Genomic DNA, 19,670 nt, shown 5'->3' with positions numbered 1-19,670 from the left:
GGAGTACATAGCATAAAATGAAAAGTTCAATGGCATAAAATGAAAAGTTCAATAATAATAGGACATGAAATAGAGACTGTAATTGCTGGCCAATGCATTTAAATAGTCAGAAAGTAGGAAACAGTACTACAATAGCATGAGATCTGACATGTTGATGTTACAGTAGAAACGTTTAGTTAGGATAAGAAAAAGGGTGGATGAGAATCAGGAGGAAAATGTAATTGCACCTGCTTAGGAGAAATATCACCAATGTTGATCTGTCTGGTGAAGTGCCTGAGCTTGACTGAATATATGGTTTGGGATGATGGCATATGAACAGTGGCTGTAGCGCCCCTGTTTGACTGATCGGCACCAAAGTTGGTGGGTCTCTCTGGGAGGCCGTGCTACATTAGTGGGTAAAATTTGGTGAGAATCGGATGAAGAATGCCTGAGATTTAGCTGTTTGATTGAAATAGGAATTGAAATGGTTTGGCCAGCAGGTGGAGCCTGCGCTCCATGGATAAATTCTATTCAATACTTTTAGGCCTTCTCAGCCAAGTTTGCTCTTAGACACATATGAACAGTCGCCATAGCGCCCCCGTTTGACCGATCGACATCAAAGTTGGAGGGTCTGTCTGTGGGCCAGTGCTACATTAGTGGGTGAAATTTTGTGAGGATTGGATGAAGCAAGCCTGAGATTTAGCTGTTTGATTGAAATCGGCTTATAAATGATGCAGGTTGGGTGTGGCTGGTGGCCATATTATACAGAAAGGTCAGGTATTTTTTAATAATCATCCCTGACAGCAGTGTCTTGATTGACTTGACACCAGAATCACTTACATGGGGTGTAGATTGTTAAAGTTAGAGGAATATTTCATTTAATCCGTTTTTAAATATCACAAGGGAATGCAGATGACTGTTATTATGCAATACATATATCTTGATTTGGCATGACTCACAGAACTTGCAGTACAAAGGATTTTTACCAGTAATATGAGACTTGAACAGAAATGAGATAAATGTCACTTTCACTGGTTTTGCAGGTTTAGAGACACATATTGCATTGCTGTAGCGCCCCCGTTTGACCAATCGGCACCAAATTTGGAGGGCCCTTACCCACTACCGTCCTTGATGACATATTCAAGTTTGGTAGTGATTGGCTGAGGCAGGCCTGAGATACAGCTGTCTGATTGAAGTGGGCGTGGCACCGGTATGGTCTGGATGTGGCTGGTCGCCGTACCTTATAGAAAGTTTAGGATTTTTTGAATAATTGTATACCAGGACTGTCTCCTGATTTGAATGATACCAGATTTACATAGGTTGGTTGAAAATCCAAGGAGGTTAACGAAATGTCATGTTTTTAGACTCCTATAAAATACGCAAAAGCGGAAAGAGATAGGATGAAGTTCTACATGGATTTGAATTTGGCATGGGCCAGTGCATTAGATAAGTAACAAATCTCAATTTTATCATTAACAGTTCAATAGAAATAAGCAGAAATGCAAATCCTGTCGCTGTAGCGCCCCCATGTGGACAATTGGGGTGGCCTTCGCAGGGGTTGCTAGGGGTTAGGAGACAAATGTACAAGCCTATTTTTGTTCAGATCAGCTGTTGTTAAGCCTGTCAAAGGCCTGTCAGAATGCTGCTTGATTTTGATTGGCTGATGGTGGCTAGGGTTTTATGATTAATGACTGCCCTGATAGATTCCTGACCTCAGGCTTCAGAGTAGTACATGTATGCCAAATTTCATTTGGATCGGTCAAGGAAGTCAGGAGATATTGGCAGTTTTTAGTTGTAGCGCCCCCTATTGACGAAATGCGGCCCGCCTTCAATAGTGTCCCCAGAATTTGGTACAGAGATATGATTTCAAATTTGGTGAAGTTAGGCTAAGGTATGGCCAAGTTATAACAGTCAGACCAATACTGGCTAAATTTACGTAGACTTTGGGCGTGGCTAGTGGCCGTATGATAGACCAATATCAGGGTTATTTGAATTATTATTCATCAGCTCAGAGACCTGATCGGTTTTATACCTCATTTGTCTGATTCCGTCAGACGGTGTAGGAATTACAAGCAAAAGTAGGTTTTGCAAATTATGCAAATTAGCAAAAAATCTAAGTAGGCGGAGCTTCATAGTCCAAATGGCAAGTTGGTAGGGCAAGGATGTCTCTATCAGGAGAAATATGAATTTCAATTATAGGACTAACAGGACAGGAGATATCAATCAAAACGCGTTAGAGGGCGCCACGGCGCCCCCATCTGGCCGACATGGTTGGGTCGGATTATCTGAGTAGCGGGGAGGAATTGACATCATCCTACCAAGTTTCATAATTCTAGCACTTACGGTTTAGGCTGTACATTCAGTTTTAGGGCAGAAAAATAATAATAAATATAACTGCAAGCAGTGATAAGCGGTTCCAAAGCTAATGGAAAGAATAAGTGGGTAGAAATGGAGTACATGGAATAAAATGAAAATTTCAATAATAATAGGACATAAAATAGAGACCGTAACTGCTGGGCAATGCATTTAAATAGTCAGAAAGTAGGAAATACTACTACGATAGCAAGAGAAACTAATGGACAGAATAAGTGGGTAGACATGGAGTACACAGCATAAAATGAAAAGTTCAATGGCATAAAATGAAAAGTTCAATAATAATAGGACATGAAATAGAGACTGTAATTGCTGGCCAATGCATTTAAATAGTCAGAAAGTAGGAAGCAGTACTACAATAGCATGAGATCTGACATGTTGATGTTACAGTAGAAATGTTTAGTTAGGATAAGAAAAAGGGTGGATGAGAAACAGGAGGAAAATGTAATTGCATCTACTTAGGAGAAATATCACCAATGTAGATCTGTCTGGTGAAGTGCCTGAGCTTGACTGAATATATGGTTTGGGATGATGGCATATGAACAGTGGCTGTAGCGCCCCTGTTTGACTGATCGGCACCAAAGTTGGTGGGTCTCTCTGGGAGGCCGTGCTACATTAGTGGGTAAAATTTGGTGAGAATCGGATGAAGAATGCCTGAGATTTAGCTGTTTGATTGAAATAGGAATTGAAATGGTTTGGCCAGCAGGTGGAGCCTGCGCTCCATGGATAATTTCTATTCAATACTTTTAGGCCTTCTCAGCCAAGTTTGCTCTTAGACACATATGAACAGTCGCCATAGCGCCCCCGTTTGACCGATCGACATCAAAGTTGGAGGGTCTGTCTGTGGGCCAGTGCTACATTAGTGGGTGAAATTTTGTGAGGATTGGATGAAGCAAGCCTGAGATTTAGCTGTTTGACCTAAGGTGGATCTTAGGAGTATACAGATAGTGGCCATAGCACCCCCGTTTGACCGATCGGCATCAAAGTTTGAGGGTATGTCTGTAGACCAGTGCTACATAAGTGGATCAAATTTCGTGAGGATTGGATGAAGCACGCCTGAGATTTAGCTGTTTGATTGAAATCGGCTTATAAATGATGCAGGTTGGGTGTGGCTGGTGGCCATATTATACAGAAAGGTCAGGTATTTTTTAATAATCATCCCTGACGGCAGTGTCTTGATTGACTTGACACCAGAATCACTTACATGGGGTGTAGATTGTTAAAGTTATAGGAATATTTCATTTAATCCGTTTTTAAATATCACAAGGGAATGCAGATGACTGTTATTATGCAATACATATATCTTGATTTGGCATGACTCACAGAACTTGCAGTACAAAGGATTTTTACCAGTAATATGAGACTTGAACAGAAATGAGATAAATGTCACTTTCACTGGTTTTGCAGGTTTAGAGACACATATTGCATTGCTGTAGCGCCCCCGTTTGACCGATCGGCACCAAATTTGGAGGGCCCTTAACCACTACCGTCCTTGATGACTTATTCAAGTTTGGTCGTGATTGGCTGAGGCAGGCCTGAGATACAGCTGTCTGATTGAAGTGGGCGTGGCACCTGTATGGTCTGGATGTGGCTGGTCGCCGTACCTTATAGAAAGTTTAGGATTTTTTGAATAATTGTATACCAGGACTGTCTCCTGATTTGAATGATATCAGAATTACATAGGTTGGTTGAAAATCCAAGGAGGTTAACGAAATGTCATGTTTTTAGACTCCTATAAAATACGCAAAAGCGGAAAGAGATAGGATGAAGTTCTACATGGCTTTGAATTTGGCATGGGCCAGTGCATTAGGTAAGTAACAAATCTCAATTTTATCATTAACAGTTCAATAGAAATAAGCAGAAATGCAAATCCTGTCGCTGTAGCGCCCCCATGTGGACAATTGGTGTGGCCTTCGCAGGGATTGCTAGTGGTTAGGAGACAAATGTACAAGCCTATTTTTGTTCAGATCAGCTGTTGTTAAGCCTGTCAAAGGCCTGTCAGAATGCTGCTTGATTTTTATTGGCTGATGGTGGCTAGGGTTTTATGATTAATGACTGCCCTGATAGATACCTGACCTCAGGCTTCAGAGTAGTACATGTATGCCAAATTTCATTTGGATCGGTCAAGGAAGTCAGGAGATATTGGCAGTTTTTAGTTGTAGCGCCCCCTATTGACGAAATGCGGCCCGCCTTCAACAGTGTCCCCAGAATGGGGTACGGGGATAGGATTTAAAATTTGGTGAAGGTAGGCTAGGGTATGGCCAAGTTATAACAGTCAGACAAATACTAGCTAAATTTAGGTAGTTTTTGGGCGTGGCTAGTGGCTGTATGATAGACCAATATCAGGGTTATTTGAATTAGTATTCATCAGCTCAGAGACCTGATCGGTTTGATACCTCATTTGTCTGATTCCGTCAGACGGTGTAGGAATTACAAGCAAAAGTAGCTTTTGCAAATTATGCAAATTAGCAAAAAATCTAAGTAGGCGGAGCTTAATAGTCCAAATGGCAAGTTGGTAGGGCAAGGATGTCTCTATCAGTAGAAATATGAATTTCAATTATAGGACTAACAGGACAGGAGATATCAATCAAAACGCGTTAGAGGGCGCCACGGCGCCCCCATCTGGCCGACATGGTTGGGTCGGATGATCTGAGTAGCGGGGAGGAATTGACATCATCCTACCAAGTTTCATAATTCTAGCACTTACGGTTTAGGCTGTACATTCAGTTTTAGGGCAGAAAAATAATAATAATAATCCTAAGAAAAACAATAAGGTTCCATTGCACTTCGTGCTTTGGAACCTTAATAATCCTAAGAAAAACAATAAGGTTCCATAGCACTTCGTGCTTTGGAACCTTAATAAATATAACTGCAAGCAGTGATAAGTGGTTCCAAAGCTAATGGAAAGAATAAGTGGGTAGAAATGGAGTACATGGAATAAAATGAAAAGTTCAATAATAATAGGACATAAAATAGAGACCGTAACTGCTGGGCAATGCATTTAAATAGTCAGAAAGTAGGAAATACTACTACGATAGCATGAGAAGCTAATGGACAGAATAAGTGGGTAGACATGGAGTACACAGCATAAAATGAAAAGTTCAATGGCATAAAATGAAAAGTTCAATAATAATAGGACATGAAATAGAGACTGTAATTGCTGGCCAATGCATTTAAATAGTCAGAAAGTAGGAAACAGTACTACAATAGCATGAGATCTGACATGTTGATGTTACAGTAGAAACGTTTAGTTAGGATAAGAAAAAGGGTGGATGAGAAACAGGAGGGAAATGTAATTGCACCTGCTTAGGAGAAATATCACCAATGTAGATCTGTCTGGTGAAGTGCCTGAGCTTGACTGAATATATGGTTTGGGATGATGGCATATGAACAGTGGCTGTAGCGCCCCTGTTTGACTGATCGGCACCAAAGTTGGTGGGTCTCTCTGGGAGGCCGTGCTACATTAGTGGGTAAAATTTGGTGAGAATCGGATGAAGAATGCCTGAGATTTAGCTGTTTGATTGAAATAGGAATTGAAATGGTTTGGCCAGCAGGTGGAGCCTGCGCTCCATGGATAAATTCTATTCAATATTTTTAGGCCTTCTCAGCCAAGTTTGCTCTTAGACACATATGAACAGTCGCCATAGCGCCCCCGTTTGACCGATCGACATCAAAGTTGGAGGGTCTGTCTGGGGGCCAGTGCTACATTAGTGGGTGAAATTTTGTGAGGATTGGATGAAGCAAGCCTGAGATTTAGCTGTTTGACCTAAGGTGGATCTTAGGAGTATACAGATAGTGGCCATAGCACCCCCGTTTGACCGATCGGCATCAAAGTTTGAGGGTATGTCTGTAGACCAGTGCTACATAAGTGGATCAAATTTCGTGAGGATTGGATGAAGCATGCCTGAGATTTAGCTGTTTGATTGAAATCGGCTTATAAATGATGCAGGTTGGGTGTGGCTGGTGGCCATATTATACAGAAAGGTCAGGTATTTTTTAATAATCATCCCTGACGGCAGTGTCTTGATTGACTTGACACCAGAATCACTTACATGGGGTGTAGATTGTTAAAGTTATAGGAATATTTCATTTAATCCGTTTTTAAATATCACAAGGGAATGCAGATGACTGTTATTGTGCAATACATATATCTTGATTTGGCATGACTCACAGAACTTGCAGTACAAAGGATTTTTACCAGTAATATGAGACTTGAACAGAAATGAGATAAATGTCACTTTCACTGGTTTTGCAGGTTTAGAGACACATATTGCATTGCTGTAGCGCCCCCGTTTGACCAATCGGCACCAAATTTGGAGGGCCCTTACCCACTACCGTCCTTGATGACATATTCAAGTTTGGTAGTGATTGGCTGAGGCAGGCCTGAGATACAGCTGTCTGATTGAAGTGGGCGTGGCACCTGTATGGTCTGGATGTGGCTGGTCGCCGTACCTTATAGAAAGTTTAGGATTTTTTGAATAATTGTATACCAGGACTGTCTCCTGATTTGAATAATACTAGATATACATAGGTTGGTTGAAAATCCAAGGAGGTTAACGAAATGTCATGTTTTTAGACTCCTATAAAATACGCAAAAGCGGAAAGAGATAGGATGAAGTTCTACATGGATTTGAATTTGGCATGGGCCAGTGCATTAGATAAGTAACAAATCTCAATTTTATCATTAACAGTTCAATAGAAATAAGCAGAAATGCAAATCCTGTCGCTGTAGCGCCCCCATGTGGACAATTGGGGTGGCCTTCGCAGGGGTTGCTAGGGGTTAGGAGACAAATGTACAAGCCTATTTTTGTTCAGATCAGCTGTTGTTAAGCCTGTCAAAGGCCTGTCAGAATGCTGCTTGATTTTGATTGGCTGATGGTGGCTAGGGTTTTATGACTAATGACTGCCCTGATAGATTCCTGACCTCAGGCTTCAGAGTAGTACATGTATGCCAAATTTCATTTGGATCGGTCAAGGAAGTCAGGAGATATTGGCAGTTTTTAGTTGTAGCGCCCCCTATTGACGAAATGCGGCCCGCCTTCAACAGTGTCCCCAGAATTTGGTACAGAGATAGGATTTCAAATTTGGTGAAGGTAGGCTAAGGTATGGCCAAGTTATAACAGTCAGACAAATACTGGCTAAATTTACGTAGACTTTGGGCGTGGCTAGTGGCCGTATGATAGACCAATATCAGGATTATTTGAATTAGTATTCATCAGCTCAGAGACCTGATCAGTTTGATACCTCATTTGTCTGATTCCGTCAGACGGTGTAGGAATTACAAGCAAAAGTAGGTTTTGCAAATTATGCAAATTAGCAAAAAATCTAAGTAGGCGGAGCTTAATAGTCCAAATGGCAAGTTGGTAGGGCAAGGATGTCTCTATCAGTAGAAATATGAATTTCAATTATAGGACTAACAGGACAGGAGATATCAATCAAAACGCGTTAGGGGGCGCCACGGCGCCCCCATCTGGCCGACATGGTTGGGTCGGATTATCTGAGTAGCGGGGAGGAATTGACATCATCCAACCAAGTTTCATAATTCTAGCACTTACGGTTTAGGCTGTACATTCAGTTTTAGGGCAGAAAAATAATAATAATAATAATAAATATAACTGCAAGCAGTGATAAGCGGTTCCAAAGCTAATGGAAAGAATAAGTGGGTAGAAATGGAGTACATGGAATAAAATGAAAAGTTCAATAATAATAGGACATAAAATAGAGACCGTAACTGCTGGGCAATGCATTTAAATAGTCAGAAAGTAGGAAATACTACTACGATAGCATGAGAAGCTAATGGACAGAATAAGTGGGTAGACATGGAGTACACAGCATAAAATGAAAAGTTCAATGGCATAAAATGAAAAGTTCAATAATAATAGGACATGAAATAGAGACTGTAATTGCTGGCCAATGCATTTAAATAGTCAGAAAGTAGGAAACAGTACTACAATAGCATGAGATCTGACATGTTGATGTTACAGTAGAAACGTTTAGTTAGGATAAGAAAAAGGGTGGATGAGAAACAGGAGGAAAATGTAATTGCACCTGCTTAGGAGAAATATCACCAATGTAGATCTGTCTGGTGAAGTGCCTGAGCTTGACTGAATATATGGTTTGGGATGATGGCATATGAACAGTGGCTGTAGCGCCCCTGTTTGACTGATCGGCACCAAAGTTGGTGGGTCTCTCTGGGAGGCCGTGCTACATTAGTGGGTAAAATTTGGTGAGAATCGGATGAAGAATGCCTGAGATTTAGCTGTTTGATTGAAATAGGAATTGAAATGGTTTGGCCAGCAGGTGGAGCCTGCGCTCCATGGATAAATTCTATTCAATACTTTTAGGCCTTCTCAGCCAAGTTTGCTCTTAGACACATATGAACAGTCGCCATAGCGCCCCCGTTTGACCGATCGACATCAAAGTTGAAGGGTCTGTCTGTGGGCCAGTGCTACATTAGTGGGTGAAATTTTGTGAGGATTGGATGAAGCAAGCCTGAGATTTAGCTGTTTGACCTAAGGTGGATCTTAGGAGTATACAGATAGTGGCCATAGCACCCCCGTTTGACCGATCGGCATCAAAGTTTGAGGGTATGTCTGTAGACCAGTGCTACATAAGTGGATCAAATTTCGTGAGGATTGGATGAAGCATGCCTGAGATTTAGCTGTTTGATTGAAATCGGCTTATAAATGATGCAGGTTGGGTGTGGCTGGTGGCCATATTATACAGAAAGGTCAGGTATTTTTTAATAATCATCCCTGACGGCAGTGTCTTGATTGACTTGACACCAGAATCTCTTACATGGGGTGTAGATTGTTAAAGTTATAGGAATATTTCATTTAATCCGTTTTTAAATATCACAAGGGAATGCAGATGACTGTTATTATGCAATACATATATCTTGATTTGGCATGACTCACAGAACTTGCAGTACAAAGGATTTTTACCAGTAATATGAGACTTGAACAGAAATGAGATAAATGTCACTTTCACTGGTTTTGCAGATTTAGAGACACATATTGCATTGCTGTAGCGCCCCCGTTTGACCAATCGGCACCAAATTTGGAGGGCCCTTACCCACTACCGTCCTTGATGACATATTCAAGTTTGGTAGTGATTGGCTGAGGCAGGCCTGAGATACAGCTGTCTGATTGAAGTGGGCGTGGCACCTGTATGGTCTGGATGTGGCTGGTCGCCGTACCTTATAGAAAGTTTAGGATTTTTTGAATAATTGTATACCAGGACTGTCTCCTGATTTGAATAATACTAGATATACATAGGTTGGTTGAAAATCCAAGGAGGTTAACGAAATGTCATGTTTTTAGACTCCTATAAAATACGCAAAAGCGGAAAGAGATAGGATGAAGTTCTACATGGATTTGAATTTGGCATGGGCCAGTGCATTAGATAAGTAACAAATCTCAATTTTATCATTAACAGTTCAATAGAAATAAGCAGAAATGCAAATCCTGTCGCTGTAGCGCCCCCATGTGGACAATTGGGGTGGCCTTCGCAGGGGTTGCTAGGGGTTAGGAGACAAATGTACAAGCCTATTTTTGTTCAGATCAGCTGTTGTTAAGCCTGTCAAAGGCCTGTCAGAATGCTGCTTGATTTTGATTGGCTGATGGTGGCTAGGGTTTTATGACTAATGACTGCCCTGATAGATTCCTGACCTCAGGCTTCAGAGTAGTACATGTATGCCAAATTTCATTTGGATCGGTCAAGGAAGTCAGGAGATATTGGCAGTTTTTAGTTGTAGCGCCCCCTATTGACGAAATGCGGCCCGCCTTCAACAGTGTCCCCAGAATTTGGTACAGAGATAGGATTTCAAATTTGGTGAAGGTAGGCTAAGGTATGGCCAAGTTATAACAGTCAGACAAATACTGGCTAAATTTACGTAGACTTTGGGCGTGGCTAGTGGCCGTATGATAGACCAATATCAGGATTATTTGAATTAGTATTCATCAGCTCAGAGACCTGATCAGTTTGATACCTCATTTGTCTGATTCCGTCAGACGGTGTAGGAATTACAAGCAAAAGTAGGTTTTGCAAATTATGCAAATTAGCAAAAAATCTAAGTAGGCGGAGCTTAATAGTCCAAATGGCAAGTTGGTAGGGCAAGGATGTCTCTATCAGTAGAAATATGAATTTCAATTATAGGACTAACAGGACAGGAGATATCAATCAAAACGCGTTAGGGGGCGCCACGGCGCCCCCATCTGGCCGACATGGTTGGGTCGGATTATCTGAGTAGCGGGGAGGAATTGACATCATCCTACCAAGTTTCATAATTCTAGCACTTACGGTTTAGGCTGTACATTCAGTTTTAGGGCAGAAAAATAATAATAATAATAATAATAATCCTAAGAAAAACAATAAGGTTCCATTGCACTTCGTGCTTTGGAACCTTAATAAATATAACTGCAAGCAGTGATAAGTGGTTCCAAAGCTAATGGAAAGAATAAGTGGGTAGAAATGGAGTACATGGAATAAAATGAAAAGTTCAATAATAATAGGACATAAAATAGAGACCGTAACTGCTGGGCAATGCATTTAAATAGTCAGAAAGTAGGAAATACTACTACGATAGCATGAGAAGCTAATGGACAGAATAAGTGGGTAGACATGGAGTACATAGCATAAAATGAAAAGTTCAATGGCATAAAATGAAAAGTTCAATAATAATAGGACATGAAATAGAGACTGTAATTGCTGGCCAATGCATTTAAATAGTCAGAAAGTAGGAAACAGTACTACAATAGCATGAGATCTGACATGTTGATGTTACAGTAGAAACGTTTAGTTAGGATAAGAAAAAGGGTGGATGAGAAACAGGAGGAAAATGTAATTGCACCTGCTGAGGAGAAATATCACCAATGTAGATCTGTCTGGTGAAGTGCCTGAGCTTGACTGAATATATGGTTTGGGATGATGGCATATGAACAGTGGCTGTAGCGCCCCTGTTTGACTGATCGGCACCAAAGTTGGTGGGTCTCTCTGGGAGGCCGTGCTACATTAGTGGGTAAAATTTGGTGAGAATCGGATGAAGAATGCCTGAGATTTAGCTGTTTGATTGAAATAGGAATTGAAATGGTTTGGCCAGCAGGTGGAGCCTGCGCTCCATGGATAAATTCTATTCAATATTTTTAGGCCTTCTCAGCCAAGTTTGCTCTTAGACACATATGAACAGTCGCCATAGCGCCCCCGTTTGACCGATCGACATCAAAGTTGGAGGGTCTGTCTGTGGGCCAGTGCTACATTAGTGGGTGAAATTTTGTGAGGATTGGATGAAGCAAGCCTGAGATTTAGCTGTTTGACCTAAGGTGGATCTTAGGAGTATACAGATAGTGGCCATAGCACCCCCGTTTGACCGATCGGCATCAAAGTTTGAGGGTATGTCTGTAGACCAGTGCTACATAAGTGGATCAAATTTCGTGAGGATTGGATGAAGCATGCCTGAGATTTAGCTGTTTGATTGAAATCGGCTTATAAATGATGCAGGTTGGGTGTGGCTGGTGGCCAAATTATACAGAAAGGTCAGGTATTTTTTAATAATCATCCCTGACGGCAGTGTCTTGATTGACTTGACACCAGAATCACTTACATGGGGTGTAGATTGTTAAAGTTATAGGAATATTTCATTTAATCCGTTTTTAAATATCACAAGGGAATGCAGATGACTGTTATTATGCAATACATATATCTTGATTTGGCATGACTCACAGAACTTGCAGTACAAAGGATTTTTACCAGTAATATGAGACTTGAACAGAAATGAGATAAATGTCACTTTCACTGGTTTTGCAGGTTTAGAGACACATATTGCATTGCTGTAGCGCCCCCGTTTGACCAATCGGCACCAAATTTGGAGGGCCCTTACCCACTACCGTCCTTGATGACATATTCAAGTTTGGTAGTGATTGGCTGAGGCAGGCCTGAGATACAGCTGTCTGATTGAAGTGGGCGAGGCACCTGTATGGTCTGGATGTGGCTGGTCGCCGTACCTTATAGAAAGTTTAGGATTTTTTGAATAATTGTATACCAGGACTGTCTCCTGATTTGAATGATACCAGATTTACATAGGTTGGTTGAAAATCCAAGGAGGTTAACGAAATGTCATGTTTTTAGACTCCTATAAAATACGCAAAAGCGGAAAGAGATAGGATGAAGATCTACATGGCTTTGAATTTGGCATGGGCCAGTGCATTAGATAAGTAACAAATCTCAATTTTATCATTAACAGTTCAATAGAAATAAGCAGAAATGCAAATCCTGTCGCTGTAGCGCCCCCATGTGGACAATTGGTGTGGCCTTCGCAGGGATTGCTAGGGGATAGGAGACAAATGTACAAGCCTATTTTTGTTCAGATCAGCTGTTGTTAAGCCTGTCAAAGGCCTGTCAGAATGCTGCTTGATTTTGATTGGCTGATGGTGGCTAGGGTTTTATGACTAATGACTGCCCTGATAGATTCCTGACCTCAGGCTTCAGAGTAGTACATGTATGCCAAATTTCATTTGGATCGGTCAAGGAAGTCAGGAGATATTGGCAGTTTTTAGTTGTAGCGCCCCCTATTGACGAAATGCGGCCCGCCTTCAACAGTGTCCCCAGAATTTGGTACAGAGATAGGATTTCAAATTTGGTGAAGGTAGGCTAAGGTATGGCCAAGTTATAACAGTCAGACAAATACTGGCTAAATTTACGTAGACTTTGGGCGTGGCTAGTGGCCGTATGATAGACCAATATCAGGATTATTTGAATTAGTATTCATCAGCTCAGAGACCTGATCAGTTTGATACCTCATTTGTCTGATTCCGTCAGACGGTGTAGGAATTACAAGCAAAAGTAGGTTTTGCAAATTATGCAAATTAGCAAAAAATCTAAGTAGGCGGAGCTTAATAGTCCAAATGGCAAGTTGGTAGGGCAAGGATGTCTCTATCAGTAGAAATATGAATTTCAATTATAGGACTAACAGGACAGGAGATATCAATCAAAACGCGTTAGGGGGCGCCACGGCGCCCCCATCTGGCCGACATGGTTGGGTCGGATTATCTGAGTAGCGGGGAGGAATTGACATCATCCTACCAAGTTTCATAATTCTAGCACTTACGGTTTAGGCTGTACATTCAGTTTTAGGGCAGAAAAATAATAATAATAATAATAATAATCCTAAGAAAAACAATAAGGTTCCATTGCACTTCGTGCTTTGGAACCTTAATAATCCTAAGAAAAACAATAAGGTTCCATTGCACTTCGTGCTTTGGAACCTTAAATATAACTGCAAGCAGTGATAAGCGGTTCCAAAGCTAATGGAAAGAATAAGTGGGTAGAAATGGAGTACATGGAATAAAATGAAAAGTTCAATAATAATAGGACATAAAATAGAGACCGTAACTGCTGGGCAATGCATTTAAATAGTCAGAAAGTAGGAAATACTACTACGATAGCATGAGAAGCTAATGGACAGAATAAGTGGGTAGACATGGAGTACACAGCATAAAATGAAAAGTTCAATAATAATAGGACATGAAATAGAGACTGTAATTGCTGGCCAATGCATTTAAATAGTCAGAAAGTAGGAAGCAGTACTACAATAGCATGAGATCTGACATGTTGATGTTACAGTAGAAATGTTTAGTTAGGATAAGAAAAAGGGTGGATGAGAAACAGGAGGAAAATGTAATTGCATCTACTTAGGAGAAATATCACCAATGTAGATCTGTCTGGTGAAGTGCCTGAGCTTGACTGAATATATGGTTTGGGATGATGGCATATGAACAGTGGCTGTAGCGCCCCCGTTTGACCGATCGACATCAAAGTTGGAGGGTCTGTCTGTGGGCCAGTGCTACATTAGTGGGTGAAATTTTGTGAAGATTGGATGAAGCAAGCCTGAGATTTAGCTGTTTGACCTAAGGTGGATCTTAGGGGTATACAGATAGTGGCCATAGCACCCCCGTTTGACCGATCGGCATCAAAGTTTGAGGGTATGTCTGTAGACCAGTGCTACATAAGTGGATCATATTTCGTGAGGATTGGATGAAGCATGCCTGAGATTTAGCTGTTTGATTGAAATCGGCTTATAAATGATGCAGGTTGGGTGTGGCTGGTGGCCATATTATACATAAAGGTCAGGTATTTTTTAATAATCATCCCTGACGGCAGTGTCTTGATTGACTTGACACCAGAATCACTTACATGCGGTGTAGATTGTTAAAGTTATAGGAATATTTCATTTAATCCGTTTTTAAATATCACAAGGGAATGCAGATGACTGTTATTATGCAATACATATATCTTGATTTGGCATGACTCACAGAACTTGCAGTACAAAGGATTTTTACCAGTAATATGAGACTTGAACAGAAATGAGATAAATGTCACTTTCACTGGTTTTGCAGGTTTAGAGACACATATTGCATTGCTGTAGCGCCCCCGTTTGACCAATCGGCACCAAATTTGGAGGGCCCTTACCCACTGCCGTCCTTGATGGCATATTCAAGTTTGGTAGTGATTGGCTGAGGCAGGCCTGAGATACAGCTGTCTGATTGAAGTGGGCGTGGCACCTGTATGGTCTGGATGTGGCTGGTCGCCGTACCTTATAGAAAGTTTAGGATTTTTTGAATAATTGTATACCAGGACTGTCTCCTGATTTGAATAATACTAGATATACATAGGTTGGTTGAAAATCCAAGGAGGTTAACGAAATGTCATGTTTTTAGACTCCTATAAAATACGCAAAAGCGGAAAGAGATAGGATGAAGTTCTACATGGATTTGAATTTGGCATGGGCCAGTGCATTAGATAAGTAACAAATCTCAATTTTATCATTAACAGTTCAATAGAAATAAGCAGAAATGCAAATCCTGTCGCTGTAGCGCCCCCATGTGGACAATTGGGGTGGCCTTCGCAGGGGTTGCTAGGGGTTATGAGCCAAATGTACAAGCCTATTTTTGTTCATATCAGCTGTTGTTAAGCCTGTCAAAGGCCTGTCAGAATGCTGCTTGATTTTGATTGGCTGATGGTGGCTAGGGTTTTATGACTAATGACTGCCCTGATAGATTCCTGACCTCAGGCTTCAGAGTAGTACATGTATGCCAAATTTCATTTGGATCGGTCAAGGAAGTCAGGAGATATTGGCAGTTTTTAGTTGTAGCGCCCCCTATTGACGAAATGCGGCCCGCCTTCAACAGTGTCCCCAGAATGGGGTACGGAGATAGGATTTCAAATTTGGTGAAGGTAGGCTAAGGTATGGCCAAGTTATAACAGTCAGACCAATACTGGCTAAATTTACGTAGACTTTGGGCGTGGCTAGTGGCCGTATGATAGACCAATATCAGGCTTATTTGAATTATTATTCATCAGCTCAGAGACCTGATCGGTTTGATACCTCATTTGTCTGATTCCGTCAGACGGTGTAGGAATTACAAGCAAAAGTAGGTTTTGCAAATTATGCAAATTAGCAAAAAATCTAAGTAGGCGGAGCTTCATAGTCCAAATGGCAAGTTGGTAGGGCAAGGATGTCTCTATCAGTAGAAATATGAATTTCAATTATAGGACTAACAGGACAGGAGATATCAATCAAAACGCGTTAGAGGGCGCCACGGCGCCCCCATCTGGCCGACATGGTTGGTTCGGATTATCTGAGTAGCGGGGAGGAATTGACATCATCCTACCAAGTTTCATAATTCTAGCACTTACGGTTTAGGCTGTACATTCAGTTTTAGGGCAGAAAAATAATAATAATAATAATAATCCTAAGAAAAACAATAAGGTTCCATAGCACTTCGTGCTTTGGAACCTTAATAATAATAATCCTAAGAAAAACAATAAGTTTCCATAGCACTTCGTGCTTTGGAACCTTAATAATAAATATAACTGCAAGCAGTGATAAGCGGTTCCAAAGCTAATGGAAAGAATAAGTGGGTAGAAATGGAGTACATGGAATAAAATGAAAAGTTCAATAATAATAGGACATAAAATAGAGACCGTAACTGCTGGGCAATGCATTTAAATAGTCAGAAAGTAGGAAATACTACTACGATAGCATGAGAAGCTAATGGACAGAATAAGTGGGTAGACATGGAGTACACAGCATAAAATGAAAAGTTCAATAATAATAGGACATGAAATAGAGACTGTAATTGCTGGCCAATGCATTTAAATAGTCAGAAAGTAGGAAGCAGTACTACAATAGCATGAGATCTGACATGTTGATGTTACAGTAGAAATGTTTAGTTAGGATAAGAAAAAGGGTGGATGAGAAACAGGAGGAAAATGTAATTGCATCTACTTAGGAGAAATATCACCAATGTAGATCTGTCTGGTGAAGTGCCTGAGCTTGACTGAATATATGGTTTGGGATGATGGCATATGAACAGTGGCTGTAGCGCCCCCGTTTGACCGATCGACATCAAAGTTGGAGGGTCTGTCTGTGGGCCAGTGCTACATTAGTGGGTGAAATTTTGTGAAGATTGGATGAAGCAAGCCTGAGATTTAGCTGTTTGACCTAAGGTGGATCTTAGGGGTATACAGATAGTGGCCATAGCACCCCCGTTTGATCGATCGGCATCAAAGTTTGAGGGTATGTCTGTAGACCAGTGCTACATAAGTGGATCAAATTTCGTGAGGATTGGATGAAGCATGCCTGAGATTTAGCTGTTTGATTGAAATCGGCTTATAAATGATGCAGGTTGGGTGTGGCTGGTGGCCATATTATACATAAAGGTCAGGTATTTTTTAATAATCATCCCTGACGGCAGTGTCTTGATTGACTTGACACCAGAATCACTTACATGCGGTGTAGATTGTTAAAGTTATAGGAATATTTCATTTAATCCATTTTTAAATATCACAAGGGAATGCAGATGACTGTTATTATGCAATACATATATCTTGATTTGGCATGACTCACAGAACTTGCAGTACAAAGGATTTTTACCAGTAATATGAGACTTGAACAGAAATGAGATAAATGTCACTTTCACTGGTTTTGCAGGTTTAGAGACACATATTGCATTGCTGTAGCGCCCCCGTTTGACCAATCGGCACCAAATTTGGAGGGCCCTTACCCACTGCCGTCCTTGATGGCATATTCAAGTTTGGTAGTGATTGGCTGAGGCAGGCCTGAGATACAGCTGTCTGATTGAAGTGGGCGTGGCACCTGTATGGTCTGGATGTGGCTGGTCGCCGTACCTTATAGAAAGTTTAGGATTTTTTGAATAATTGTATACCAGGACTGTCTCCTGATTTGAATAATACTAGATATACATAGGTTGGTTGAAAATCCAAGGAGGTTAACGAAATGTCATGTTTTTAGACTCCTATAAAATACGCAAAAGCGGAAAGAGATAGGATGAAGTTCTACATGGATTTGAATTTGGCATGGGTCAGTGCATTAGATAAGTAACAAATCTCAATTTTATCATTAACAGTTCAATAGAAATAAGCAGAAATGCAAATCCTGTCGCTGTAGCGCCCCCATGTGGACAATTGGGGTGGCCTTCGCAGGGGTTGCTAGGGGTTATGAGCCAAATGTACAAGCCTATTTTTGTTCAGATCAGCTGTTGTTAAGCCTGTCAAAGGCCTGTCAGAATGCTGCTTGATTTTGATTGGCTGATGGTGGCTAGGGTTTTATGACTAATGACTGCCCTGATAGATTCCTGACCTCAGGCTTCAGAGTAGTACATGTATGCCAAATTTCATTTGGATCGGTAAAGGAAGTCAGGAGATATTGGCAGTTTTTAGTTGTAGCGCCCCCTATCGACGAAATGCGGCCCGCCTTCAATAGTGTCCCCAGAATTTGGTACGGAGATAGGATTTCAAATTTGGTGAAGGTAGGCTAAGGTATGGCCAAGTTATAACAGTCAGACCAATACTGGCTAAATTTACGTAGACTTTGGGCGTGGCTAGTGGCCGTATGATAGACCAATATCAGGGTTATTTGAATTATTATTCATCAGCTCAGAGACCTGATCAGTTTGATACCTCATTTGTCTGATTCCGTCAGACGGTGTAGGAATTACAAGCAAAAGTAGGTTTTGCAAATTATGCAAATTAGCAAAAAATCTAAGTAGGCGGAGCTTAATAGTCCAAATGGCAAGTTGGTAGGGCAAGGATGTCTCTATCAGTAGAAATATGAATTTCAATTATAGGACTAACAGGACAGGAGATATCAATCAAAACGCGTTAGGGGGCGCCACGGCGCCCCCATCTGGCCGACATGGTTGGGTCGGATGATCTGAGTAGCGGGGAGGAATTGACATCATCCTACCAAGTTTCATAATTCTAGCACTTACGGTTTAGGCTGTACATTCAGTTTTAGGGCAGAAAAATAATAATAATAATAATAATAATAATAATCCTAAGAAAAACAATAAGTTTCCATAGCACTTCGTGCTTTGGAACCTTAATAAATATAACTGCAAGCAGTGATAAGCGGTTCCAAAGCTAATGGAAAGAATAAGTGGGTAGAAATGGAGTACATGGAATAAAATGAAAAGTTCAATAATAATAGGACATAAAATAGAGACCGTAACTGCTGGGCAATGCATTTAAATAGTCAGAAAGTAGGAAATACTACTACGATAGCATGAGAAGCTAATGGACAGAATAAGTGGGTAGACATGGAGTACACAGCATAAAATGAAAAGTTCAATGGCATAAAATGAAAAGTTCAATAATAATAGGACATGAAATAGAGACTGTAATTGCTGGCCAATGCATTTAAATAGTCAGAAAGGAGGAAACAGTACTACAATAGCATGAGATCTGACATGTTGATGTTACAGTAGAAACGTTTAGTTAGGATAAGAAAAAGGGTGGATGAGAAACAGGAGGAAAATGTAATTGCACCTGCTTAGGAGAAATATCACCAATGTAGATCTGTCTGGTGAAGTGCCTGAGCTTGACTGAATATATGGTTTGGGATGATGGCATATGAACAGTGGCTGTAGCGCCCCTGTTTGACTGATCGGCACCAAAGTTGGTGGGTCTCTCTGGGAGGCCGTGCTACATTAGTGGGTAAAATTTGGTGAGAATCGGATGAAGCATGCCTGAGATTTAGCTGTTTGATTGAAATAGGAATTGAAATGGTTTGGCCAGCAGGTGGAGCCTGCGCTCCATGGATAAATTCTATTCAATATTTTTAGGCCTTCTAAGCCAAGTTTGCTCTTAGACACATATGAACAGTCGCCATAGCGCCCCCGTTTGACCGATCGACATCAAAGTTGGAGGGTCTGTCTGTGGGCCAGTGCTACATTAGTGGGTGAAATTTTGTGAGGATTGGATGAAGCAAGCCTGAGATTTAGCTGTTTGACCTAAGGTGG

This window comes from Brienomyrus brachyistius, chromosome 22 (assembly GCF_023856365.1).
Source record: "Brienomyrus brachyistius isolate T26 chromosome 22, BBRACH_0.4, whole genome shotgun sequence".
Taxonomy (NCBI): domain Eukaryota; kingdom Metazoa; phylum Chordata; class Actinopteri; order Osteoglossiformes; family Mormyridae; genus Brienomyrus; species Brienomyrus brachyistius.
The sequence above is the reverse complement of the archived record's forward strand: the minus strand, read 5'-3'. Positions refer to the sequence as shown.